Source organism: Pithys albifrons, chromosome 18 (genome assembly GCF_047495875.1).
Source record: "Pithys albifrons albifrons isolate INPA30051 chromosome 18, PitAlb_v1, whole genome shotgun sequence".
Taxonomy (NCBI): Eukaryota; Metazoa; Chordata; class Aves; order Passeriformes; family Thamnophilidae; genus Pithys; species Pithys albifrons.
This window is the reverse complement of record NC_092475.1, coordinates 9965817-9993694: the sequence shown is the minus strand read 5'-3', so window position 1 is coordinate 9993694 and position 27878 is coordinate 9965817. Positions and strand designations below refer to the sequence as shown.

Here is a 27878-nt window from a genome sequence, read left to right as displayed (position 1 = left end):
TAGCACTCTATTTGTGATTTCAGTTTTATCACAAGCTATTTGAAGCATCTCAAATAGCCCCTCATAGGTCACCAATATCCTGCCACACCACCTTCAGACGTGCCACACACCTTGTGACCCCACCCTTAGAGCTTATTATTACCAAGACTCACCATTTAGGTAGGGCAAGACCAGCTTTGGCAGACCAGCTTTGCCAGTGAAAAGGGGCAGGTTATGTCTAAAATGCACTTCTTTGTGTTTCTATTATCCGAAATTGCTGAACTGGCTCCAAGCCAAAAATCTATCAGAGAGCTCAGGGGAATGAATAAGAACCAGAGGTACAGATCTTAGTCAATGTCAAATTTCTGACAAAGATACTCAAGTCTTTTAAATCACCAGGGAACGCTCGCCCAAGCCCGTGTGGAGCTCAAAGGTGTGAGCACCCAATGGCCACAGCCCACTGTGCTCTCAGCGCTGCTGCAGCCTGTCCCATCCCAAGGAGGCATTTTGGAGGAAGCCTCAGAGTCCACCTTTCTGCTCACAACCCCACCTCCAGGTCTGCACATCCACCTCCATATGGGTGACCCTACTCAAGAGCCATCACCCCAGACTCAGGAATCACAGCTCTCAATGCCAGCACAACTTTTACTGTTGAAATAAAACCAGTGTCAGCTTTTAGACCAGCACCGAAACAATCCCACTGCAGAGCCACAAACCCAAACGCCTGTCACAGGTTTCTCACCGAGCATCCAAGTCCCTTGTGGAACGAAGAAACGCTTGCTGAAGCCAGGCTGATCACCAGCTACGGAGCGGCCATGTAAGGGGCAGATCCGCAGCAATTCCAGGGAAATAAAGAGTGTCCAGAGCTTTAAAACAAGATGTGGGTGGGAAGGACTAAACCAAGCTACTAAACAGTACCAGAGGCGCTTGGAACTGATCATTTGCAGCACAGCCTGATGACTACGAGTGCTGCAGCCCCTTCCCAGCTGAGCATTTCTGGATTACTTCATCCCCCGTGCCCTTTTGCAATATGCAGCTTCGAGAGCTGCGTTACGTTCTGGCTCGACATCAGCTGCCATTCCCCCACGTACAGTTGCTATAACCAAAAAGACAACTGCAGAATACTTCATCTGAACATGAAGAAACGGGGTTTGGCAGGTTGGGATCGTGGATTATTTTTTTCCATCCCCACGGATCCTGCTCCAGAGTCATCCTTTCAGACCTCGCGCGCAGCCGATGGCTTTTGCAGCTTATTGAGCCCGCTGGTTTATGGCAATGTTTTTCTGCTCACTGAACTGGCTCATTCTTTCAGCAGAACAAACTGTTCCACGTTGAGGCAGGAGTTGGCTGTGTTTTAACAAAGGATTTTTCCCTTCTGACAGTGTTTTGCAAAAGACCCAAAAAAAGGAGTTTGGAGCCAAGTTACAAAAGGTCAGGAGAGGCGAGTTAAGCACTGGGTGTAGTTCCTGTATGTCACAGCCAGACAAGGAAATGGGTGGGGAGAAGAGAAATGGCCTTTTGAGCTGCAATAATATGTATAAAGTGATATTAATGAGGAATGGGCTTTTGAATGAGGATAGCAAGTATGCAGGCACTATAATTTCTGCTTTACAAGAGCAGGCTTGTTAGGTAGGCTGAAGCCTTTGCAATCGTTTATCCAAGTGAAGCAGGCATTTGAGAGAGTTCAAGTAGCACTAGTAGTGAGAAAAAGGCAGTCTTATTTGCTTCCCCTCCCCAAGCTGATTTCAAGGAGCAACAGTACTCATGTCCTGTCAGCCAAATGAATATTCAAAAGGCTTTTGCCAAGCCAACTCCAGTCAATCACTGGAACAATGCTGCAGCAAACACTGGGCTGAGAGACCTTTGGGAGACAGGCACCTTGTGTACCCTCCCTGGCTCTGGTCTAGCATCCCAAATATTTTTAAATGTTTTAAGGTGCTGCTGCTGAGGTCTGCTGGGTGCCACAGCTGCCCTGCCTGCTCCATCCCCTGCCACTCTGCAGGACAACACAGCCAGGGTGGAGCTGCTGGATGATGAGCATCGCAAGCCAGGGTGCTGAGAAGGAAAGAACCCTGGCACTGTGGTCCCAGCAACACAGCCCTCCTGAGGGAGCTGATGATAGCTCTTCCCTCTCCTCTGCTACAGGCTGAGACCACAAACATTTTGAGATGGACAGGTCCCACTCCTGCTCAGTGGCAGCAGTTGGAAGGGTCTGGGTCTGCCTTCTCTGTGCACTGTGTACATGGACTAACCAAGATGGCCAACTCTGGCTTTACAGATGTTGGAAGGAGGGAGCCAAGGGGATCTGTAACAGTTGTCACTATGTCATGCCTAATACTCAAGCTTTTCCAGGCCTCAGAGGATCCCTGAATAGAAAGAAACCACCCACCACTGGAACACAGCCACTTTTGTGGCTGGAAGGGGCAGATGTTCAACTCCATACAACAATACAACACAACAGTTGAGGCTGTAAGTGAAGAACGCTGCATCCACTTAAAACTGAAGAGGGAAATTAGGGACACCATCTAAGTCCAGAATTACCATTTGGTCCTGATGCTTACAGCTCACATACCTACTCTGCTAGAGTGGCACATGGTTCTCTTCCATTGCCTTAAATAGACAATACCCTGGACCAAAGCACTGAACCACCAAGACTTCACAGGCATATGGTCAGACTGGCAAGTGTTCAGCTCCTTCAGCTGGAACATCAGTTTCAAAAAAAGTTCAACTCCTTTTTAGTACCTACGTAAGTGACAGACTTCCAGAAGTCCCAAATGGACTGGACAGGACAGGCCCTGCTGGCATAGAGAAGGGCAGACCATTAACAGAGCTCGGCATCCTAAGAGCCAAACTCTTTGCTGAGATGTGCCTCAGGAGAAGCTGAACTTCAGAAGTCCTCCTCACCAACACCAGGTCCTCCAGCAGACAGCTGCCAAAAAGATCTGGTATGGAGAACTGCATCGTCCCCACCACCAAATCCTCAACCACTGACCCCCAAGAGCTCTCACAGGACAACCTCCCTTTTCTCCAAAATACTCACCGTGTCTTTTCAGATTGATAGTAAGAGACAAATGGATCTGGAACTTGATCTGAGATCCCAGTGGGCAAGATCTGGGAGTCCAGATCACACACCTGCCAGCCAGACACCATCCTGGTTATTTCTCTCTGTTCTGGGACTGTATTTGTTCAAGACCATTTGTCAAGACACTCTGGACAGCAAGTAGAGACAGAGAACGAAGTTCAAGGGTTATTTGTGATATGAACCCTGTAGGACTATTCTCTTCCTCCAGCTGTTTAGTGACACTTGGATTGGATTTGTCCTTACTGGAGAGACTATTTGTTTAGCTGAAAACTCCCTATCCTCTGCAGGTCAGCTGTGAGCTGAAAGCATCCCAGTTATTTATTGCTGGAAGCTAAAGGAATTTCCTTACTCTCAGAAGACAGACATTTAAAATTAGTTTCAAGTTCAGTTGTGATAAACAAATCATGTTCTCCTCCTTTCCCTCTCCTGCTTATTTTTTGTTCTTTTAAATCATGTCTGCTGGTCCACCCAGCCTTTTCCTTAGCTGCCCTCTGCAACTCCTCATTTAAAAATTCATTCACAAGAATAAAGGGGAACAAAGACATCTGAGAAAGACCACCAAAGCCAGGTCCCTGCTTTCAGAGCTTTCCCTTTGACACTTGAGTCCTTAAGAAAGCATTAAAAACTGTAAAAAACCATCATGTTATTTGTGGGGTTTCCCCCTTCCTATAAGGGCCACAAAGTTGGGTTCTCATCTTCCTACTGGGGACAAAGGCTCAGAACCTCAAGTCTCTGCTGACAACCAGCTATCAAAGCCTCTTGCTGACTGGAAGATGAGCCTATTCCACCTACCCTGCCCAACAGCTGGGGATAGAAACAGTTTCCAGCAGACTAAAGAGGAAGACAAAAGGTGTTTTAAAATTATATGATGACCCAATTAAAGGGTTTGGGGTTTTGGACTGAGGTCTCTCACAAGCCTTAATTCAAAATATTGATGTACTCATCAATTTGTGCATCACAAGGCCTCGGTATGAGGAGATTCTTTTAAAAATTCAGGCATGCTGAGAGAATTGCCTCTTTGCCATGTTTCAGTGAGTCTACCCATGAACGGCCAGCAATTACTAAGCCTCCACTCTGTATTCAAAGCTCTGTACAATGGAGTTTATTATTTTTAAGCCTTTCAGACATCAATGTAGCAAACTTAAAGAGAGCTATTTGGAAGATTAAGATACAAACACCACCATATTATTCAATTTAGCTCCAACACTGAACACTTATTTCTGTAAAAAGTCACAGCTAATACACTGCCAACTGCCAACAGAGACAAATACTTGAAACTGTAAGTCACATTGCAGCATGGTCTTATAAACCAAATTTAAGATATAAGAAGGAAATTACTATCATTATGCAAATTACTGCCATTATGCCCATTACTGCCAAGCCATACCAAACTGATCTTGGCCACAAGCTTCAAAAATACACCCACAGAAATGACAACCTGAGGAAATCATGCAGCCAGGTGTGAAGCTATTAGTACATCTTCAATTACTGTATTAGATGAGTTTTCTGAATATTTTATACATTTCATACAAGAGCAAAGATACTTGCAACCACCCCACCAGCCCAGGTCAGGGCAGTCCTGCAGCACAGTTTACTAATTGCTGCTTTATTAATTCCAATCAGACCTGCAGACAGGTGACAAAGGGGAGTGATGGTAGAAAAGAGAGGAAGGATTTGTGCCTCTCTTCTACCATTATAGTGCTTACAGGAGAACTGACTGCTGCATTTTGCCCTCTTGAAACCATCCCATCCTTCACAAGCGATTGCATGACTTATACAAGGGTGAAGGTTGGGAACAATATTCTTCCATGGAAATAAGGGAAAGAAATCAAATAAAGAGTCCATTAAAAAAATAAATTAGTTTTCCACATGAAGACAGTCATTTCATTAGAGCTGATTTAACCTGAAGCCTTTGGAGAAAATCTGTCTGGAATTTAAAATTTCCCAGCCGTTCAACTGAACTTGGAAAAGTTCTCATTGCAAAGCAAGCCAGGGATAACAGAAATATAGTCCTGGTTTGCACCACCAAAGGCACCACAGCCCATGTTAGAGCCTCCGAGAGACAGAAATTAAACCTTCCTCCTCTTTTTTCAGAAAGAAATGAAGGGTGGTCTCATTACACCAGTCTAAAATGTTCATCATCATCATTAGGGTGAAGGGCACAGCAACATTACTAACTCTGTTTTGCAGAACTAAGAAAACAGCAGGATAAACTGAACTTCAGGAGTCAGCACGGGGGACAGCAAGGTAAAAATGACATTTATGCTGTGTCAGCAGGCAGCTTGCAAACACAGGAAGGAGGATGACTGACTGGCAATGGCGTGATGGAGCCCTTCATTTCTAGGCCAGTAGTGCAAATCACAGTCAGGTTAGGAGAACATGATCCTCCAGCCACCCGCTTTCTTCCTTGGGCTGGGATTGAGCAGACTTGGAAGATTCTTAGTGATACTGCACCAAGATGACAGTGTGTCACCCTGGATAAAGCTCAGGACAGCAGGAACTCCCTTCATACACAAGCCCATAATCACCCACTGGGGCAAAGGATTAAGCGAAGAGATGCCTCCAGCGCCAGGGCAGCTGGGGGACACAGCACTCACAGTCTGCAGGATTCATCCCCAGTCACACCAGGCACAGACAGTGCAGCTCTGCAGAGAAACGCCTCAAGGGCAACACTCTTCAGATCAATCACAAGAGTCCTTGCATGGAGCTGTTTCCTGAGTGACCAGGATCAGGCAGAGCAGCGAGCAAGATGGTCTGTTAAGTGAACTCTACATGAATTATTGCTCTAACACTGTACACACCCTCCAGAGACAGTTGAGAAAGTAGTTTACAGCACTGTTCAAAGCACTGGAGAGCTACACTGCCACTGGGTTTGGGGTTCTTCTATGCCACATCCTTTCACATCAAAAGCAATTGCAAGGGCAGCACCCAAAACTCAGGGCCAGCTGCTCCTATCCATACTCTTCATCCCCTCCCCACTTCTAAAATTGGGCACAAGTCTCATCACCACCTGGCAAGTGCTGGTGAGTGGTGAAATGCTGCTAGTGAAGGAGATACCCTCACCTTTTAGATGACTCAAGCTGCAATCCTGGGCCAGATCCCATGGGACAGCAGCTCCTTGCTCATGGATGTTCAGGTTACAGTCAGCAAGGCACCACTTGCTGTGCCCCAGAGCACACCCATGTTCTGAAACCATTCATCAGGGTTCAGCTACATTATGAAGTTGCTGCCAGCCTCTTTTTCATTGCCTGGCACCTTCTCCTCATCCCTCCCTTCCTCTGCCAGCAGTTATTTCCATGGCATTTTAGACTGTCACCTAGACACACATGCTGAGTCTTTCCCAGAGCTCTAAGATCCTCCATGAAACAATTTTGAAGGCTCTTAGAAGTCACACAGCACCCTGGAGTCCACTCCCTCCCATATACAAAGTGGCTTGAACAATTAAAAGACACAGCTTGGGGGGAAAATGCACAACCTTAAACATGTGTTGTGCCAGCATGAGGATCACACGAACCATGAGAGGGGGAAAAAAAGGTGGTTAGCAGCAGAAGTGCTTGAAGATATCATATCCTCTACATTTAGAATTCAATTTCTCCCCTTTTACCAGTGTCAGGCCTGCTGTTCAAGACAGTTTTACTCCAGAAGAGTTTCCATCTACAGGCAGAGTCTGAGGGAACAGCCACAGACCCACCTGCAGCCTGAGATTTACAGTTCCTGGTCTACATTTCCTGATCTACAGTTCCAGCAGCCCCAGCACGTTGCCCTGCCCTGGAGAGCATATGCTTCCAGCTGCCCAGCCTCACAGCATCCCACCTGGCATGCCAGTCAGTGACTCAGGATACCTTGAAGAAGAAAGGGTTTGGGGTTTTGGTTTTTGGAAAGAGTAGAATGTAGATAAAAGCAAAGCTTCTGTTTAAAAGCGATGGATTTTCCCAACTGCTGGGCCATGCCTCTTGCACAGGTTATTAAAATTTCATACGAAATATTAACACCAAAGATGAAAGTGATGACCCCAATTTACACTCTGCTGCTTCTCAAAAGCTTGCACAAGCCACTGAACCCAGCTACGTGACCAAGGGGAATCACAGAGCAATGCTAAGGAAAGGTTCTCAGCACAAGAAGATAGTGCAGTTATTATGCTGGGAGTCCCAGGATCTCATGGAACATATTCTCTGGACACGAATAAAACCATTTCTGTGGATCATCCTGTTCTGCTTTTCTCAGGAGAACAGCAAAAAGGCCCATTAAACGGTCATGCTTTGTACTCCATCCACGTTCATCACACATCAGCTATGGATATGGGTATGGACCACCTTCCCAGTGACACAGCTGCTGGCTGGAAGGGAAATGCTGTCACCAGAGTGTTACAGAAAGGGAAATGAGGCAAAGAACAATTTTAAATAACTCGCCCAAGGTCACAGGAAGCTTTTAGCATAGTAAGTAATTAAACTCAGAACTTGTGAGTCCCCAGACTAGCTCGTTATCAGAAATCACCCTTTAATGGGTCACCTTTAGTCAGAAATCCTCCCATTTTGTACTGCCAGGAGATTACACTGAATTATACTGGCACAGTGAATTATGATGAGTTTCCCTTCCAGCCCTACATGCTCAAAGGGCTGTTGTGGAAACAAAATAAAACTTGCAGCATGCTCGGTGTGCTGGAACAGACAACCCCCCAGTGCTGCAGACAGCTGAACCACCACAAGGCTCCAGATCAAGCTGGCAGATAAGAAGGTGTTTTTCCTCTGCAGTGAATCACCTTGTTTTGAAGGGTGGCCTCCAGTGAGTGAGAACTCACCATTTCACCTTGGATTTGCATCTTCATTCATAAATACCTCTGATGAAACAGAATATTGCAGTCTTAGCACCAAGCCAGACATCCAAAAGTCTCTCCTTGAACCTGACAGGGCACCAGTGACTGTTGCTACAAAACAACCAAAAGGACTTTATCCAGCCTTTCACAGGCCATGGGCACAGTTCCTTCCCTTCCCAAAGAAAACCTGTCTAAGCATCTCTCAGTATTCCCCAGTCCATTCATTCATAGAGGTTGGACACATTCTTTGCTGGAGCCTTCCATGCCCTCAGGGCACCCTTGCCAGGCAGGGCTGGTTGAAGGCATCTTGGCACCATCCAGGCTGCTGCTCCTGGGAATCTCCTGCTGTTGGAGCTCCACAAGTACCAGCTCCCCACATACCCTGATGCCTTCCTGGGGGACAGCTCACCTTGCCAAGAGGAACAGGAGAACCAAGAGGAACAGGAGAGCCCAGGCTGCAGGACCACTGCACATCCCAACCCCCTCCAGCCTCCAGCACGGGAAGAAGCTCTTGCACACCCAAAAAGGAACAGCAAGCACAAACCCTCCTGACACAGGATGACCACAGATGGGGGTTTTAGTACAACAGACAATCAAACCACATCTGTGGATATCTACAGCGCTCAGATAACTTTCAGCTGATGACAAATAGTGAAAGTGTTGGGCAATAGGTTTGGAAAGGGTCACGCAGAATGGAATTTGCCTTTCATGAAATACAGTGCAGGGGGAGTCAAAACTGTTAGTGTGGGTCTAGCCAAGAAGTTTATGCAGCATTTAGGCATCCAGTGGCCTCATCTTTCTGAGTACAAGCAATTTAATTTGTCACACTGATATTGTATACATGTCCTGAGCAAACAGGTCAGTAAGAAAGAGGCATAGGAAAGGAGAGATGAGAGAAAGGGATGCAAGGGCAACCAGAAAACTGCATCTCAGCTGCAAGCTGGGAAACTTTTCAGAGACACATACTGATTGGGAAGATAGGAAAATGAGAGGTAAGACAGGCTTCACAGCTCCATGCTCAGAGCTACAGCCACCTGACTGGGGAATGAGGAGTACTAATCACTACTAATCCCCAACCACCACCTTCCTAAGGAGCACCAAACACCACAGGCTTAATAGAAGAGAGAAGAAAGAAAAAAACAGAGAGAAGCTCACCTCCACAAAGACTGTTACAGAAAAAAGCACCAAGTGCCACAAAATCACATGGATAAAGGACAATTCTGCTTTGCAAAGCCTTCAAGTGGGGAATTCTTTCCATGTGCTCTGCTGCAGATTTGCAGGGGAACATTTGCTACTGGGGAAAATTTCTCTCTGGGTCTGGAAATGAAATCTATCTTTACCCCACCTCTTCTTCACCAACAGAGCAGAGGTTCTTTCTGAAATGATTGGTGGCAGATGAATGAGCAGGGTCCCAGCCCATTCTGCCTTAAGACTACTCACCAGAAGACCTTGCTGTCACTCCACACCACCAGACCACGAACCCCAGCAAGGAAGACGTTCGATGCTGCAGGTGGGACCAGAGGTTTCATGCAGAGCAGCCAGTTTTGTGAAAGCACCATGTTTCTCTCACCATGGGTCCTGTCTTTCCTAACACCATCAGGTCAGGATGAACCCCCCAGACCTCTGCAAGAACCAGCTCAGCAGAAGCACCTCCAGAGGGTTATTAGCAACAAGACCAAACTAGCAGCTGTGGGCCTCCAGATCCTTGGGCCCTAAACACAGGGCTGAAGAGGCATGACATCAACTATGTAAAAAATTTGCTTGCTTTGAAATCCAACTCCTGCTTATTTATGTTACAGGAGCACCCAGAGGCCTCAGTCAACCCCTGCAGGGCTGAGGCTGGAGAAATTCATTTGCACATGTAATGGCCATAGAACAACAGAATGGTTTTGGGTTGGAATGGGCCTTAAAGATCATCCAGTGCCATGGGCAGGGACATATCCCACTAGACCAGGTTGCACAAAGCCCTGTATCTTCACAAAGAGCCACAAGCAGCTCATAGTTTTGAAACAGAAATAACTCACAGCCAGGTTTTGAGGCACGAAGGTGCAGCAATGGGGTGGGCAGACTACAGCAGAAATCCAGCATAAGGAACCAAGCCAGCAGTCAGACATCATGGACACTGGTGTCCCTGGGGTCTCTCTAGTGCTCCCATAGTGGAGTTAAGCTCTGCCTTGAGCAGCCAAAACACTCTGGTGGAAACGCTGCACCACAGAGCTCTGCAAACCCCCTCAAGGATGTAGAAAAGGTTGTCAACCTAAACAGGCAGGTCTGAGATTGATTCGCAGGAAGGATGAAATCAAGAGGTAAAAATAACATTTCCAACACACCACTGACATAGCAAGCCCTTAATCCAAGTGACTATTTACAGGCTACAAGCATTCCTCACTGCTCTTACCTTCAGTTGCAAGGTCTGAGCCAGCAACTGCTCTGGAGGAGCCTGTTTGAAGGTAACAGCCAGTCCAGGGAATAGCCAAGTCTGAGAACTGGGATTTGCAGGAAGAGAAGATAAATAATTGAAAGGACAACTGAGCACAGCTCGGTAGATCCTGCTCCACAATTCAAGCACTGAAAGCACTCAAAACATTTCCTCCCCAAATTCGTTAAACTTTGCTTTTGCTAATTCAAGGTTTTCTACTTGATTCAGCAGCCAGATAGTCACTTCCCAGATACACTGCTAGAAATAGGGTCTTGTAAATAAAGTTTTACAAAAAAGGAAGGTTAACACACAACATATTTTTCCCATTACTTAGTACATCCTGAGAGCTCTGCAAGCTTGGTAAAGAAAGAGTCTATTAAAAAATCTAGGGTGGGGAAGAATTAGCTCACCAAAACCATAAACAGATTTGCTTTGCACTTTCAGTCCAAGAGAAAAACAAGACAGGCCATGCATGTATTGATGCACACAATAGCACAATCATTTTGAAAACAAATGAATTGGGAGGGAGAGGACACCAGAGGAGGGTAGGGGTGAAAGGAGGAGTGGAGAGAAAGAGGCCAACTCCTAGACCAGAGATCCTCAGTTTGGTTCTCAAAGCTCCCTCAGAAGATACTGCAAAGCCACCGTGGTCAGCACAGGACCATGAGGAAGCATGTGGGGTGGCACAATTTGCTGCAAGGCCATGATCAGCATCTAGTAAGAGCCCTTCAGTAATGAACAACATGATTTCCTGCAGGTGGAACATAAAGGAAACCTTCACACTTACCAAGGACCTTTCACATGCATTATTACTGTCTTTCAGTGGCACACACCAAGGGATATAAAATTTAATTCCCTTCTCTCTACTCTCCCTCCCAAGAGACCCTGACTCTGCTTATGAAGGCAGAGCAAAGCTACAAAAGCTTCACCTTCTTCCTCCTGCTGAATTCTCCATCTGTAACAGTCAGACAACCCAGAGAACCACAACATTCACTGCGTTTGCACCATTACTGACATAAGGTATTGAGGACCTTCCTAGATAAAATTAATTGAGGGAACTTCAAGGAGGACAGCTCTCAGGGGGATGGTAGTGCACGTGGATCCCACCACACCACATGCTGCCTCTGAGTCCCTTAGTTTATTCCTACCTGTTTAACAGGCTACATTTAGGCTGCAGAACTGGAAGTATGTCAGGAAAGCTGCAGCAAACAGCATCAGCCCAGTCACTGTATTCCCAATGCTGATTATTTAATAAAGTGTAGAAACAAGCAGTCTCCAGATGTGGCACATCAGATGGGAAGAAATCACTCTGGGGTTTGAAAATCTCCATTTCTGTGGGGACACTGTCATTTATCACAGAGCCATGAACTGGGTGAAAAACTTCCCTGCCAGTTTGCTCACTGATGTTCAGCTACAGAGTTTCATTTTGTACAAATAAAATGGCTTGGCTCTGCTGTGAGACCCAGTTTCTTCTTCAAAAGTCTGGAACAGCATAATGGAAAACTGAAGTGTTATTTCCAAGCATGCTTCTTCCACCCACAGAAGCCAAGGTGAAAAAGTATCACTCTTCCTGACCCCTCATACACACCATGGGACAGATGGACATCTAGTGAGTTACACCGGGGGCTTCTTAGCGGCAGGGAAATAAAATAAATCAATGACTTGCATACAGAGAGGAGCTCCAGCCAGGAGAAAAGTACAAACACACAGGACATCTGAACTCTGTTCTGTCCAAGGAGTGATATTCAGAAGGAAAAATAAAAATTGCCCCCTTCCAGGGGACACCTGGAAACACAACCCAAGACCTGTTCCAACCACAGAGCACCACTGAGCTCAAGGTAACAGAGCCAGCCATTATACGATCATTTTCTTCAGCCATCAGATTCCAACAGCATACACAGGAGAACCCTGAGATACACTGGAATACACCACATTTCTCTGTCCAGGCTGCACAGGACAGAAAGGTGCACAGCCCAGACCACACAGGGAGCCCAAGGTGGCAGCAGTGACCCACCTGCACAAGGGACCACGTTCTCAGCCTGTCGTTCTCCAGGTCCTCCTCAGAGCTCACCCACATCTTTAAAGTGCCTGCAGTCGCTCCAGCTGTGCTGGGATTCAGGGCTGGAAGAGAAAATATTAAACTAAAAATTACTCTTGCACCTCCACAGGAGAAGTTTAGCAAAGACTAAAAGCAAAAATAAAACACTCATCAGTTTAAGGTGTCTCTCAGTTCCTGCCACCCACCCCACTGTGCTCCCACAGTACATCCTCACTGAAGCACACCAAACACCCACCTTTGACTATTTTTCCCCACTCAATTACCAAAGTCACTATTTATCAGCAGTTAACCAAGTTGGCTGAGTTAATCACCATGCACTCAAGCACGCTGCTTTCAACCCAGTAAAAGTAAACCCCCCCAGTTGTGCTGTGCTGGAAACCAGTGACATTGTTGTCCAGCTGTCAGCCACTGCTCATGGCTTTGGTCCTTTACAGGACTGGAAACCTCAGCTGGCCAGAACATATTTAGAGCAGCAACCACAGCACCCTGACTTGTCACTGCCACATCCAGCAGCTAAATATAACCTGCTGCTCTGCAGCCTTCCTTTCTCCCCTTCATTTCCCACCCCTGACATCCAGTCCCTGTTCCCTCAGCTCTGGAGAAGCAGCAGAGCAAGCCTCATGTATTTCATAATTTCTAAACTTTACTGTCTGAAAAGATAACCAGCCAAGTGGATTTCTGGGATTAAGTTCAGACCGGGGGGAAAACACCATACTGAAAAACAGTCACCCTGGAAAAAGGTATGCCAGAGCTCATAACAAGGATGGAAAATAGGAAAATAATGTTGAGACTGCCCAAGTAAAGGAAAATTCAGGTTTGTTTGCTGCTCCTGCCTGAGCATGGGCAGTGACAGGTTCTCTTCTCCCAGTGACATGTCCCAGATGTCCCTGCCCCCAGCAGAGGGGGTGGCACTAGATGATCTTTTGGGTCCCTTCCAACACAAATCATTCTATAAAGTGCCCCTGTGCTTCGGCCATGATGTGCTCCAGTACCTAAAGCCAGAGCCCAGTGATCCCCTTCTCAGGTTAGATCCTGCTGACCAGGCACTTCGCACATAACCACTGAGCTTCTTGGGTTAAAACAAATAAGTGAATAAGTGGCATGGAGAGATTTCACCAAATAACCAACACAGATGCATTTACAACTCAGGGAGGTGCTCCCCAAACACATCTAAAATCCTGCAGACAAGATGTTTCCACTGTGGCTATAATCACAGACACAAACCCAGCAGGACTTGAAAAGAGAGGAATAAAAACAAAAAAAGGCAAAGGAATCGGACACATAAAGGGACACATAAAGGTTTTCCCTCACTAAGCACTCAGATGTCCTGACACTCCTTGCTGCAGAGCCACACTTGGACAAAGCTTCCCCCAGACTAGCAGTGCTGGTTGCTCTATGTTATTTGCTATATATTATTTGCTGTATATTATTTTTCCAAATTAATTCAAGGGAAAAACAAAGCAAGCCCAGAACTCGGGAAAAAAGCAGCTCCAAGCCTGGCAAATCACAAGAGTTGAGAGAACAAGGAAAAAATGCTCTAAATGCCTGCTAGATGCCACAGCTTTTTCTTTTTTCCTCGCTTTTCTTTTCTTCCTCCCCTACAATGAAGGGAAGGCTTATCCCTAACCAATTAGGTTTCAGCACACTTGGAAAGGCCCCAGCATTGAATGCCGAGACCTTGACATAACAGGTGACAACCTTTGCTATGCCAGAAAAAGTTTAACATGTAATAAGAAACAAACATTATACTGCTGATAGAGTGGGTTTTTATTCCAGCAATTTGTGTAAATGTCCTGTATCAACTTGCACAACGCAATGACCTCCCAAACGGAGCGATAACAGCACAGCCCCACTGCTTATCTCCCACTTCTGTAACACTGCTGCTTCTCTCCCTCTGCTATAATAGGTTTAATATCATTCACACACTCCTTTAGGAACTCAACATATGCCTAAGAATTTAACAAACAAGATTTTGTGTTCTTTAGAGTACCCAAATTAAAGAGTGACCTCGATCACAGCAGTCTGAACAGCTTCGCGCTTTCAGAAATTAAAGGTGGCTTAAACAGAAACTTAAGCTGGAGGAACAGAAAAATCTGAGTCTCTCAAAACGTTGTTCTGAAATATGGAGTAAAGCCCCTGCAAATTTGGCACCATGAGCCATGATTACCCTGGCAGCTCCTCCTTGAATTCTCTGGAACTGCTGGTTCAAGTAGAACAACACAGAGAGCGCTGGGGTGAGGGGGCAGGGACTGGAGTTTCCTCAGAGCAGCACATGCAGGCAGCTCAGCTGCTGATCACTGAAACTGGAGCAGCAGCAGCAAGGACAACCAAGGCACACTTTTTTTCCCTAACTTCTTTCAGATATTAAAATTACAGCATCCAAGAGCCAAGATACACTCAGGTCTTTCTGTCTCAGTTATTTCCACTGTTTGCCAGAGCCACCAACCATCATCACCATCCCACTGCCATCCTTACGGCTTCCTCAGGCTTGACTGAGCAGCTCAAAACCTGCAAACAGTTCCAGGATGGAGAATATCTTCCCCAAATACCAGCCTCAACACAGAGAATAAGTCATCTTCCTATATCTGGGGGTTTAACACCATAACAATCAAACCAGCTGGGCCAGCAGACTCATGAAAAGGGAGGACCACCAGCCTCCTGGCAGCAATCTGAGAGGATAAGGATTTTTTGAGTTAGGAAAGGTTTTGGAGCTGCAAACTGATTCCGAGGCCTACTAGCTGGCACTTAATTAAGACTGTCAGAAAAACCAGCGAGCTAGCAAAAACAAAATGAGATAAGAAGGTTTTGGGAGAAACTGCCCAAGAGAAAGGAATGTTCAAGAGATAAATTTATCATGGCAAAGAACATCTGTGCAGAAAGTAACATCCAATTAGAAGCTGTAATAAAGTTTATAGACACTGTGATACAACGAACAGAACTTGGCTAAGTGGGGGATTGTACAATATATATTGTATAATTTGAAGTTAGTGGGCTTTTACCTTTACCTATTTTTTCCCTTTTTCCTTTCTTCATGGAGTGATTTAATAAACTATCTTGTGCGTGACACCTGCGAACTGTGCCCTCATTGTTTTCAGCCACCACGACCTTACTGCACACTACTACAGCAATCCACTGAGGGGCTGAACATTTCAAAGTCAAATCCACTGCAAAGGTTTAAAAATAGGGATTATTCTGTTTTCCTTTCACCTGGTAACCCCACATCAGATTTTTCTTTTTTTTTTAAACAGCAGTTATTTTGGGATTTTTTTAATGTGACTGAGAAGAGAACTAGGCTGTTCCAGAACAAAGCCTTGCTGAGCAAAGCCTGGTTCGACCTGAGACTTGCACAAGCAGACAGGGCAGCCCCAAGCCCAGCTCTCTGTCCTCCACAGCTGCAGCCAAGGAAGAACTAACTCTCTTACCTGGGCAAAGCTTCCCCCAGACTAGCAGTGCTGGCCTGAGATTTCACACCTTGTTTGGAATCAACAGCACAGATCTGCTCCCTGCTCTTGACTATAAAATGACTGTTCCCTACAGAAAAAGAAAGAGAAGTTGTCATCAAACTACCATCTTTGATAAGACTATTGGGAGGAAAGAATGTGCAGAGGATGCTGCAGAACACAGCTCTGACCTGCAAAAATGCAAGTGGAAGAAACTTCTCAGACATGTTGAGACCTTCTGACACTGACCAGCAGAGACTGCCCAGCCCAGCAGCCTCAGCTGCCGGATACTGATTTTAAAAGGTTCCCATTACCAAGGTGAAATTAAAGAACTGGTAAGTTACCATTTAGAATCTCCCAAGTGGCAGCTTCTGTTTCTCCAGTACCTCAACAGAGCTGGGAGCTTGACTTTACATACATATCTTTAAAGCTGTACTGAAGGCAACATCACTCACCCACCTCTCCATCTCTTCCAAATCCAGTCAACCAGTGTCCTGGAAAAGCTGTGCCATCCAGACAGGCAAGACATACAGTTTAACATCCATAACATTCAATTTTAGAACCAAAGAGCATAAAATATTTCTAGACAACATCCGCTTTCGTAGACAGGCATGCAAACTTACAGTATGTTTACTCACTTCAATCTTTTTAAGAGCTTGAAAATTTAAGCCCCAGAACAACACTTCTCAATTCCTGATTATTGTAGACTGAAAATAACTCTCTCCAGTCTCATTGCTCCAGGCCAGCACTGCAGGAAGGGAGCACAGGAGACAACTCCCACTGCAGGAGAATAAACTGCACCTTCACTGTACAAGAATGACCATCAAGAAATCCTAGCAAGATATTTCCAAGCCATTTTAACTTCCAACAACTGATGCTCCACAAGCTTTTCAGACCATCAAATCCTGTTGTTACTTTTAGGGAAAGTATTTCCCTGATTTTGCCCAGTATTTAATCTGAAATTTTTCCCTACAATTTTAGGACAATGACCTCTCGCTCTACCCACTGTGATTGTGGAAAGCAAGCACATCTTCAGGTGCCTAAAAGGAAGGTGGTGCTTCCTGCCTCCCTCTTCCCCTATCTAGGGCCAAACAGCTCAGGTTTGGTCAGACCAGTCAATCTCCTTACAACTCTCTGGATTTCCTCCAGCCAAACTCTTCTCCTCTCTCCTGCCAGAACCAGAAAAGGACACCTTCCCCCATCCTTCTGCATTATGCTACTCCTGATGCTGATGCTTATTTTCAACTGAGTTTTATGTCCAGTCTCCAAGAATTTACAAGCACATAGAGACACAGTCCAATCCATGTCCACTGTAATCATTTTTTCCATTGCAAAGAGAAGGAATTATGGAATATTCTCATTAAGCTAAAAATTCTTATTGCAGAGTTTTAAAAATTTCAAATCCTATTGGATTTCAAGTCCTGTTGGACTTTAACAAAACAGACATATACAGCATGGAGCATTAAAGCTCAGCAAATGACAGCCAGCTTCTCATCCAAGAGAAGGAAACAACAGATTCCCACTCCTCTCATTTTCACTTCACTGCCCAAAGGATGCTCCAAGGACCACAGGGGACAAAACTGGCTAAATTTTACTATTATTTGAGAGCAGAAATCATCACTTTATTGCATGTTTTATTCAAGGCCTGTCAGGGCTCTGATCATCCATATGATTATCCAGCTTGCTGAAACAGCTTCCCTTTCATCCAAGAGTCCCAAGCCTACAGCAGGACGTGGGAAGCCACAGCTCTGTTCCTGCACCGCCTGAAGCCTTTGGCATCTTTAGCCCCGGCTCCTGCTGTGAGCTGGGATATTCTGGGATAGGGAACTCTGTCAGTCCCCTGGGATCCGCTTTCCATGCCGAGTAACATATTTAAACAGTTAATACATTCAATAACACAGCCAAACAGTTCCTCTGCCCTTATCTCCAGCCACTCCCAGCTGCAGTTACTGGTCCCATTCACACACAGTTTGTGGGAGCAAGGAGACACAAAAGCAAAAATTAGTTCTTTCCAAAAAAAAAATCCCTTTGACAGGCAGCCCTGCTATTAACTCTGGGATAAAAAAAGCCTGGGAGCCAGCAGTGACAATGCTATTATAATACAAATTATTAATATGAAGGACCTCATTGCTCTCAGCTTCCACATGCAGCTTGGCAAAAGGCAAAGGTTCCTATTTTTTTGGGTGCACAGATCTTGAAAACTCCACGGTTAACAAAGAAAAAAACCACACTGACAGTTTTTACATTGTCCACAGTATCTTTTAAAGGTGATTTGTCATTTAAACTGTCAGCTTGAAATCTAATCATTTTAAAAAATGAATATAATATTATGTATTATGCTCACAGGCTGCAACCACTGCCAAATTCCTCTGACAGCTTTTACAGGATTATAATCACATTCCTCTCTTAATGTTTTATTCTCCTGCTTCTGTGCCAAAGAGATGGGAAGGAGAGTAAATGGCCACTTAAGAACAATGCATGACAATCCAAATCAAAGCTGGAAATGGATCAAAGCACCACATTCCTCCTCCTTGGGTGGGGATGTTCACCAAGAGCATCCTGAGGTGTAAAACAGCACCCAAAACACTTTCAAACAGCAGCATAATTTTAAAGCAGAAAAATCCTTTTTTTCAAGGAAAAGCATCTAGAATTGTGAGGCAAATGTGGGAGGACAAGCTTTATGCCACTGGGAAATACCAGGCTCCTGCCAAGACTGGACATGGCTCAAGTCAACAGTGAACACAAAGGGAAGGTCAGTGGGATCCAGAGCAGAAAGAAGAGTTGAGCACACCAGATCCCCATCCCTTACATTTGCTGCTCAGAAACCTACTTTTCTTGTCTTCTCCTTAAACTCTCCATCTAGTGAAGTGGAACAGATGAGCAGACCCATCTTGGCTCTTCCCAGTTTGCTCCCCACACTACAGACAAGCCCAGTCTGAGCAAAGTGCCAGCTGGGTCCCGATTCCAGCTCCTGCAGGGACCTGGCTGGGGCTCAGCCTGGGGAGAGTTACACAAAACAAGGAACTCAGCATTTCTTAGCAGAATCCACTGTCTATTTTTTTCCCTCCTCAAAAAATGCCTGGAGCACAACACTGCTTGTTTGTACAAAGAGGACAAACAAAATTGTCTAGAAATGGAAGTACAACTTTATTTGTCCAAATTAATGGGCGAATTTTACAACATGAACACATGAAAAATGTTGGGTTTCGTTGGGTTTTTTTCCCCCTGTCTCAAAGACTATTTTTTTTTGCCACAGGAGTGTTCCTTTACAAAAGCATTCTTCTGAAAGCTTCTCCCGTGAAGCTCTCCTCCAACAGCTACTGTTACAAATCTGTGATAAAAGATGTATTCAGCAGGGTTTGGCACACAAATAGCACCCAAATGGGCACTGCCAAAGCCTCGCAATTTTATCACGAGCTCTAAAATACTTGGAGACAGAAAAGATGCTCTTGTTGGGAGCATCAGCTTAAGAGAAGCTTTGGCTCTTAGGGTCATGAGAACCTCAGATTTGATCAGGATTAAAAAAAAAACAACAAACAAACAAACCTAAAAGATTAAATGTCCAGATACAATTCTGGAGAAAAACCTCTCAAGCTGGAGAGCAAAACGATCCAAATTTTTAAGGACTGATGGTCAAGCAGATGAAACCCCTGATGGATTATCACTTGATTTGATCCAGCCTCAGGATTTTGCAGTGTCTCACTGGTGACTTCGGAATATTTTGGGTGGAAACTACGCTGTGAACTTCAGGCCTGGAAGCACCATCAGAACAAATGCTTTGCAAAGAGGGAGAGCAGCTGTCCCTGGGACCCCTTCAGCCAGGGCTCAGCTACATGGGTGGGAACAGAGCCATGGAGATCCTGCATGGCTGGAAACATGGACTTTGGAGCTCAGCTGAGCAGGGATGCTTTGCTTGCCCAGACAGGGTATGTGACCATGATCCAGCCAGTTTAATACTGTCAAAAAACCCCAGAAGGTCTTGCTCTGTTCTCCCTCACCCCCACATATTGGTTGGTGAGGCCACACCTTGACTGTTGTGTTCAGTTCTGGGCCCCTCAGTTCAGGAAAGAGATTGAGGGGCTGGAGCAGGTCCAGAGAACAGCAATGAGGCTGGAGAAGGGACTGGAGCACAAGTGCTGTGGGGAGAGGCTGAGGGAGTTGGGGGTGTTTAGCCTGGAGAAGAGGAGGCTCAGAGGTGACCTCAGCACTGTCTGGAAGTGCCTGAAGGGAAGTTCTGGCCAGGTGGGGGTTGGTCTCTTCTCCCAGGCACTCAGCAATAGGACAAGGGGGCACGATGGGCTCAAGCTCTGCCAGGGGAAATTGAAGTTGGAGATCAGAAAAAAATTCTTTCCAGAGAGAGGTATCAGGCATTGGAATAGCCTGCCCAGAGAGGGGCATGATCTGGTAAAGGGACTGGAGTTGGACCAAGGGCTGGACTTGATCTCGGAGGTCTTTTCCAACCCAATCGATTCTATATTTCTATTCTTGCCTCCATAATCTCTCACTATCCCTTAGCACTGCCAGACCTCTACAGAGCTACTACACCAGCAGAAACCTGTTTGAGGTTATCCTTTAACATGAGATCAGCTGTCTCACAAACCTCCCAACTTACAGGGGGAATATAAATGGAAATAAAACCCCACGCTGACCCAGAAAGGAAGGTCCACCAAAGCCCAGGGGACACACAGGTCCAGATGGAGAAGGGTAAGCCCCAGTGGCATGGACTGGTTGATTTGCTGTTTTTGTGGAAGTGGGGCTGAGACCACAACATGTGTGTAACACCTACAGAGTCCCTTTGCAGGACATACACCCCCAACACAAGCACAGCTCTCCTGTCCTGCTGCTCCTCCCTTCCTGCCAGAAACAACCACAGCCAACCCAGACACAGGGGAAAAGAAACATCTCAGCAATGAATAGATTTCAGCTGGGATCTCCTGGGAGACGGTATTAAAATAAAGGAGGGAAGAAATAAATAAATGGAGGAGAAAAGAATCAACTTACCAGGGTCTGCCATGCCAACTTCTACAACCATAAGTCAGGCTCTGAATCCCATGGCACTGGCTCCCAGTCTGGGATATTGGAAAACAACCAGGCTAATGCATCTCCCTGCCACTCTCTGCCCAAGAACTCCTATTTTCCAGTTTTTTCCATAACCACAAATCTCTGGAGGATTTTTTTCTTTAAAAAGCCAATATTTTCACTGAAGTCCCTGGTTCTAAGTGCTGGGCTTTAATCCAACAGCCAAACACTTGGAGGTAGAAATGGGCTGCAGGGGCTGACCAGCATTCGTACACTTTTCCAGCTGGGGTCTGGATTTGGGAATCCACGCTGATGCATTCAGGAAGTAATTCCCAAAATGCAGAGTTTAACCCCAAAATAGTATCATACAGCAGCAAGCACAACTCTATATAAAATGACAAATACATCACTCTGTACCAGACTCACCAGGTCCAGCTTTAAATCTTGTCATCCATCAATCACAGAAAATATAAATATTCTGATTTCAGTGCAATATTCCCAAGTTGATCCAGAGAACCCATGGAGTCACTAAGGTATAATTAGAGGTTTATTATAAAAGGTGTTAGGGATGCCTGTCAGCACTGAAGGCCACTGTGTATTTAAGGTATCCTTAACATGCGGCAGCAGCAGGCCATTTTTTGGGCTTTCATAAAAAAAGCTGACTTGTTTACTCACCTCAACTGACTTTTCTCAGTCTCTGTTTCATGTATTTCCAGTCTCTAACTTGATTAATGGCATTTTAAAGGGCAAAAAGAAAAAGCCATCAGTGAGGTGGTTTAAAATACACATTTTTATCCATACTTAGTAACGTGATTACCAGCTAAATCTTGCTTTTCATACACACACCAAAAAAAAATGCTGTGTGCAGAACATGCATTTTCACTCATTGGTTATTGTAGGATTGTTGACATTAGCTTTTATTTTTAGGAAAACATCAAGTGAGGAAGGGAAATGAAACAATGCAAAACCTCTTTGGGACTGTCTCTAACATTAGGAAAATACGCAAAGAAAATCCCAGAGTGATCTGCTTGCAACTCTTCCCACAGCACACCGTGCTGGAATTGATAAAGTAACAGATACTGTTTCAAAGCACTTGGGCTGGCCAGGCTTTTTAATTTTTTTTTAAATAACATATGACAATAATATCACATGCCACCATATCCAGAGGCTTTGGGAGGGAGAGGACCTGAGTGCCACACACCAGGGATGCTCTCTGGGACCTGCTCTCCCTCCTGGCTGTCACACCACTGATGGCCCTGGGCAGCAGCCATTCCCCAAGCCAGGAGCAGAGAGCACACTGGATCACCGGCTTCCTCCCAGAGCAAGCATTTCACATTAATGAAAAGGTTGCTCCATCACACACACTTCTTGCTGCTGCAGCACAGTGTGATACACTCAGACCCAACACTTGTAGGGCCAGGGTTCTGCAGACCATCCCTCCACTTCTAAATGAAGTATTTCCAAGCCTACAAGCACCAAACTGTATCACAACTCAGTAAATGTTCCTAAAATTGAGTTTAAAATGTAATCAAAAACCATCTCCACACTGATGCTCTGGTCCAACACCTGGCAGCAGCATCACCTGAGCTTTGCTGTTGGAAAACAAGTCCTGAGGGCGAGGTGGCCACGGCCAGGAGCTTCTTTAGGAGGGGAAAAAACATCATTAGGAGATAAAATCATCTCTGCTAATCCTGAATGTGAATTCAAGTGTGTAATTACACAAGCTGCCAGGTACAGCTCTGCAGAGGTGACCTTTCCTGATGCTGTCTGGATGTGACACCATGGAGGTATCAAGGCTGAGAGATAATTTCTCCCTCCTCCAAACACCACCCACCTTCAGGGCACAGCCAGCCTAAAAAAGCAACAGAGGAAGGCAGGGAAGAGCAGGACTGTAGATCCCTGTGCCAACAGGGTGCCCAGCTCCTGGATGCTCTGAAATCACCCCTTCCCAAACACAAATTTCCACTCCTCCCTCCAAAGCACAACAACAAAATATTTGGGATCTGGATGGATGCACAATAAACATATTTCACTACTAATGATCTGCAGTGGACTTGTTTGTGCATCCTGCAGCAAAGCACCACTGCGAGGGAATGTTTTCCTCTTTATTTATTGTCACACACCTACACAAAATTATGGATATTTGACTTAAAATTCTATTTCTCCTCCCAAAAAAAGCAGGTGAAATGGAGCTTCTTGATTGCAGAATTAGCAATACTTCGTTGCTGCAATTCAGCTCCAAAGACCTCCCTCGGCTCTTTTTTTCTAATCACATGCACAACAGCTACACTGCACATACCATTTTTCGCTACATTGATCTTGAAGAAAATTTAAGACTTCCTCCCCACCCCGTCTTCTTTTTAATGGGAAATGTGATTATTGAAATTAATTCGGCAAACAGTCAGTATTCACCAATCAGCTCAGCAGTTTGGGTTTTCTTCATCTGCTGGTTACATGCTAATTATTGTACTGGTGGGATTATTTCCCATTCACATTTGGAATTTACAACACAGTAGGGAATTGATTAAATTAGAAGAAAAATACCAAAAAATGGAGAAAGAAATCAATAACATTTTATATTCAACTTTTTTTTTTATTTTCTTCCCAGTCTCACCTCTACAATGCCCTGACAAACTCGGCCCCAGCAGAGCAGATGCACAGGGCAGCGTTTCCCAGCATTAAGGGGCAGAGCAGCAATGAAATTCCCAGAGCAGATATTTTGGGAAGCCACTGCAACCCTTTCATGTTCAACACCTCTGTTGTTCCTCCCATCTTCCTCTGTCTCACACCAACCCTACCCTTTTCCACCTGGCCAACACTTGCAATTAAGAAAGAAAACCTCCCCACATGGGGGAAATGAAACCCCATTTCCAAGGCCAAGGCGTCAGTGATGCCAAAACTCTTTGGGCTGAGGTAGGAACGATGTCCCTGCCCCATCAGCAGCTCTGATGGACTGAGGTGGCTTCACCCTCACCCCAGGGAACAGAGCAACACCAGTCCAAAACACCCACTGGCAAGGAACGCTTTGTTCTGTTATCAGGTCTACCGGCTACATATGGGTCCCTGATGGGGGCCCTTTTGGGGGGGAAAAAAAGATCCCTAATTTTGCTAAGTGGAGCTCAAATATTATTTATCACCTCATTTCACCTGGACAACCATGTATACCAGTGCTGTCAGCAGCAGGGTGAGCACACAAGGGATGTCGTGTTTGCCTTGCAGTGCTGTTTATTTGTGGTTACCCCTGAAAGAAGCAGCTGTTTCTCACTCCCACCCTCTCCACTCCAACTATCTCATTGAAAACTACAATCAAAAAATGCCCCCAAAAAACCAACCAAACAAAACTGATCCTAGGTGCCAAAAAGATCAAAGAAGCATGAAGGCTTTACAATCCCTTTAAACACCCCAGTCTCCTGCTCCCCAAACACTGCTGGGCACACTTGAGCTGCTCTGAGACCTTCCCAGAAGATGGAAAGAAAAGCAAATGTCCTGCAATGCCAAAGAGAACCAGAAAACACACAGGTGAGGCCAGAGCAGAAAAGATTGAAAACCCACAAGTGACAAAGCAAAATTAGGAGAGCATGGAGTAGCAAAGGGAGCTTGGGAAAGGGTTAGGAGCAGGTAGACACACAATGACTACTCACAGGAGAGGAGTTTTGAAAAACTAACCCCCAGTACACCAACTCCAAAGATGCCTCCTCCAAAGCACCTCCATTTCTAAAGCTCTGTTAAGCACTCCCATGACTCCCAGGGCCAAATTTCCAAAAATTATGCTAGCACTTGGCAGAGCAAACATAGCTCAGCACTGTGAATCTGGGCCGGGAGAGCAGGACAACACCACACAATCAACACAGACATCAACAACAGAGGGGGAAAATCCTCTAAGCAAAGGACCCACAAACCTGCAGATACATCACCCTCAGTCTCCATCTTTCCTGCTTGTAAAGCAACATGGAAATGCCAACACTGGAGCAAGGAGTACTGGCTGCCATTTGAAACATCTGCTGCACTTCCCAGCGCACACAGGGCCGAGGGAGCAGAGCCCAACCAGGTGGATTATGGTCTAAATGAAATATTCACATTCATCTGCTTCCAGCCCAGCCCACAGCCCACCTGCCCCCTGCCTGCACAGTTGAGGGGCTTTAAGTTAGCTCTGCCTCGATAAAACAGAGACACTCCCCTTGTCTTACATATTTTCTGACATAGAAATGATTCCTAGTTAAGAAAGAAAGAGCAGGATACCTTTGAAAAGCATTTACATTCTTCTTAACAAACCAAAGCACAACACACAGTAGGCTCCAACAACCTCCAGCACATCCATCAGGGTGACCTGTCTCTTTTGACCACCCCACACACAGGAACAATTAAGAGTAAGAGCCAATTAACCTAAATGCAAAGAGCAAACACACCTGTCTTACCAGGGCTGTGAAAAATGACATCACATCAAACCCATCATGGTCTCCAAAGCCACCATCCTTAAGGTGTTGGCTGGGAGGTCACCACCTCTGCAAGGCTGCCAAGAGCCCAAAGGCCCATCATTGACCTGAGACTCCTCCAGAGAACAACAACCCACCCCCCCCCAGATTTCTGATAAGGATCTGGATATAAAGAAAAAAAGTGTCATAGCTTCTGATTTACAGCACTGCAGTCGCAGAGCTTGTGCCCATAGGAGAAACACAGATTTGCAGATGGAAGAGAGACAGACAGGACTGATTACATACAATTATTAATGTGTATCTCTAAACCCCTGGAAAAAGCTGAATGCTCTTATGAAGAAACAAAGCAGGGAAAAAGTAAAATGACTACCCATTCAAATATTTGTGCAACATTGGCATGACACCTCAGGCAAATAAATATTTGCTTGACCTATTTCCAGGAGAGAAGTTTTTCATAAGTTCCATGAAAACCTCTTTACTTATTGAGCCATGAGAGCAGAGCATGCACAAGCATCCTGCATGCCAAGCCAGGCTCCAGGAGCGACTGGCTCCCTTCTTATCCTTCCCACAGGAGCAAAGTGATGCCTTTTACACCAGTGGGACAAAATCAGCCTGGTAACAACATCTTATTCAGGAGAAGAGGAGATAAAAGGCACTGACACAATAGCAAAGAGCCACCTCTCCTCCCTGGAAGCCCCTTTCAATTGACCCATCTGCCTCTTGCTCAGTTAATTTTTGAGGGCTGATAACTTAAACCTGTCCTATCCAGCCTCTTTATTAAGAAGCCGAACACCAGAGCTCATTCCCCACCCTATTCCTGACATGGCCCTCTCAAGCTTACCCCCTTCCCCCAAGCAGTCCAGCACTAAGGCAGCACCATCACCCAGACTGAATTTTCTGAGCATTACTGGGCAGGAGTGCTTGGGTGGAGCCATAATGGAAACTTTTGCAACCTCAACATGTTATTTTATTTCATGTTTTTTCCCAAAGCAAGTGCTAAAACACATGAGGGGCCTGGCCGGAGCAACAGGGGCAGTGATTTCCTGCAGCAGGAGGAATATTACAGCATCCGTGACTGCAACTGGACACAGTTTAGAAGGCTCATTCTCCAATTTTTCTATTTCTAATTTAAAAAAGTAGGAATAAGGAGTGGAGAGCATGCAGATAAAAGGGCGTTCAGTTAAATGTCCCCATATTGTGCCTGTAGGACAAGAAGAGGGCACCCTCACAGCATCCCTCTGAACGGGGAAAGAGAAACCATGAGGCCTTTGAGAATGTCCTCCACGTGGAGATGAGCCATGGCTGCAATGGCTGTGACTGCCTCTGGTGACAACCCAACCGCCTCGGCTCTGCTCTTGTGCCATGTGTCATCACCAGCTCCTCTGGGTCCACCACAGTCCTCCTCCAACCAGGCCTTCTCAGTTGATTCACACAAACTCAATCCATTTGCATTTTAAGCATTGTTATTTAGAACATTTGTCCAGGGGGAAAAAAAAGAAAAAACAAACAAAGAAAGGGAGAAGTACAAGACTTTGTTTTTTTTCTTTATAATTAGAAACATCACCCCTCTCCTACTCAACACAGCAGAAATGCCATCACAGCTGCAGAGGGAGAGGCTGCCGACCTTCACCACAAACACCATCAGGCACAAGCAAAGCAGGGTCTTCCCAAATCAGCCTCCATAGCAGGAATAGACTCATTCCACCTGGAACAGGTGCCTAAGTTACAAACATAATCATCCTGGGCTCTCATGCAGTTGCTGCAAGAGAGAGATAACTCAGCGTGATTCTGAATATACACGGGGCAAATCTCCCTTTAGGACAGGCAGAGTGGGGAGAACCTGGACCTGGCTCTGCTTTCCTGCTCTACCAACCAAATCCGTCTGCTCCAGGGTCACACCAGCTCCCTGTAAGAACAATAATTTACATTAACCATGAGCATAACAAGGACCTCTCCACGGGGTGAACCTCCCCCGTCCTTTTTGCATGCAAATCATGTGGAAAAGACAGAAAGGAATAAAACATCAGTCGATGGGAAGGAGGGAACCTGCTTGGCAAAGTGGGCAGCAACAAGCCAGCCCACAGGGGTTTGCTTGCACAGGATGGGGGGACTGAGCAGGATGGGGGGAGATTTCTGCTCTCATCTTCTGCCTTTTGTTTGCACCAATTTCCACAGACCCTCAATTATTTGTCTCCACTCCCAACAGTTTTCTGTGAGAGCTGACACCCTGTCTGCACTCGGCAGGGAGCCCTGGCCCCGGAGGGGATGAATGTGAGCAGATTTTATCACTCCCCAGACATTGTCCTGCATTCTGGAATAACCAGCAATGCACCGCACCCATGCAACAGCCTTGCATGGAGGAGTGGGATCCTCGTGCCTGGGAACCTGGAAGAGATCCCATGGGACCAAAACACAGCCTGCCCTGCAAACCATTCTGCCTCTGGACCCTTCCCACTTCACAGACAAGGAAAGGCTGGACAAGGGATGGACACAGACCCACATTCATGTTGGACTGTAAACTCAAGTTGTAGATAATTCCAGGAACTACTAGAGGAGCTGTTTTTACTTGTAACACCATAGCAACCAAGGCAGATGATAAAGTCTGCATACACAAGGGGACTCTGTTTTTGGAGG

At 45.7% G+C, this 27878-nt stretch overlaps 1 protein-coding gene across 3 annotated transcripts in view; it reads right to left on the bottom strand.

The window, feature by feature from the left end:
• The window catches only part of ZHX3 (zinc fingers and homeoboxes 3), a 46819-nt gene that overhangs the window by 16821 nt on the left and 2120 nt on the right, over positions 1-27878 (bottom strand). The window contains exon 2 of one of the 3 annotated variants that reach the window (XM_071573287.1): positions 12308-12414. The gene's annotated coding sequence lies outside the window, so the exon portion shown is untranslated. Of the gene's footprint in view, positions 1-721; positions 1258-3019; positions 3040-12307; positions 12415-27878 lie in introns of those variants that run through there. The other 2 variants (XM_071573291.1, XM_071573288.1) reach the window with 2 other exon arrangements.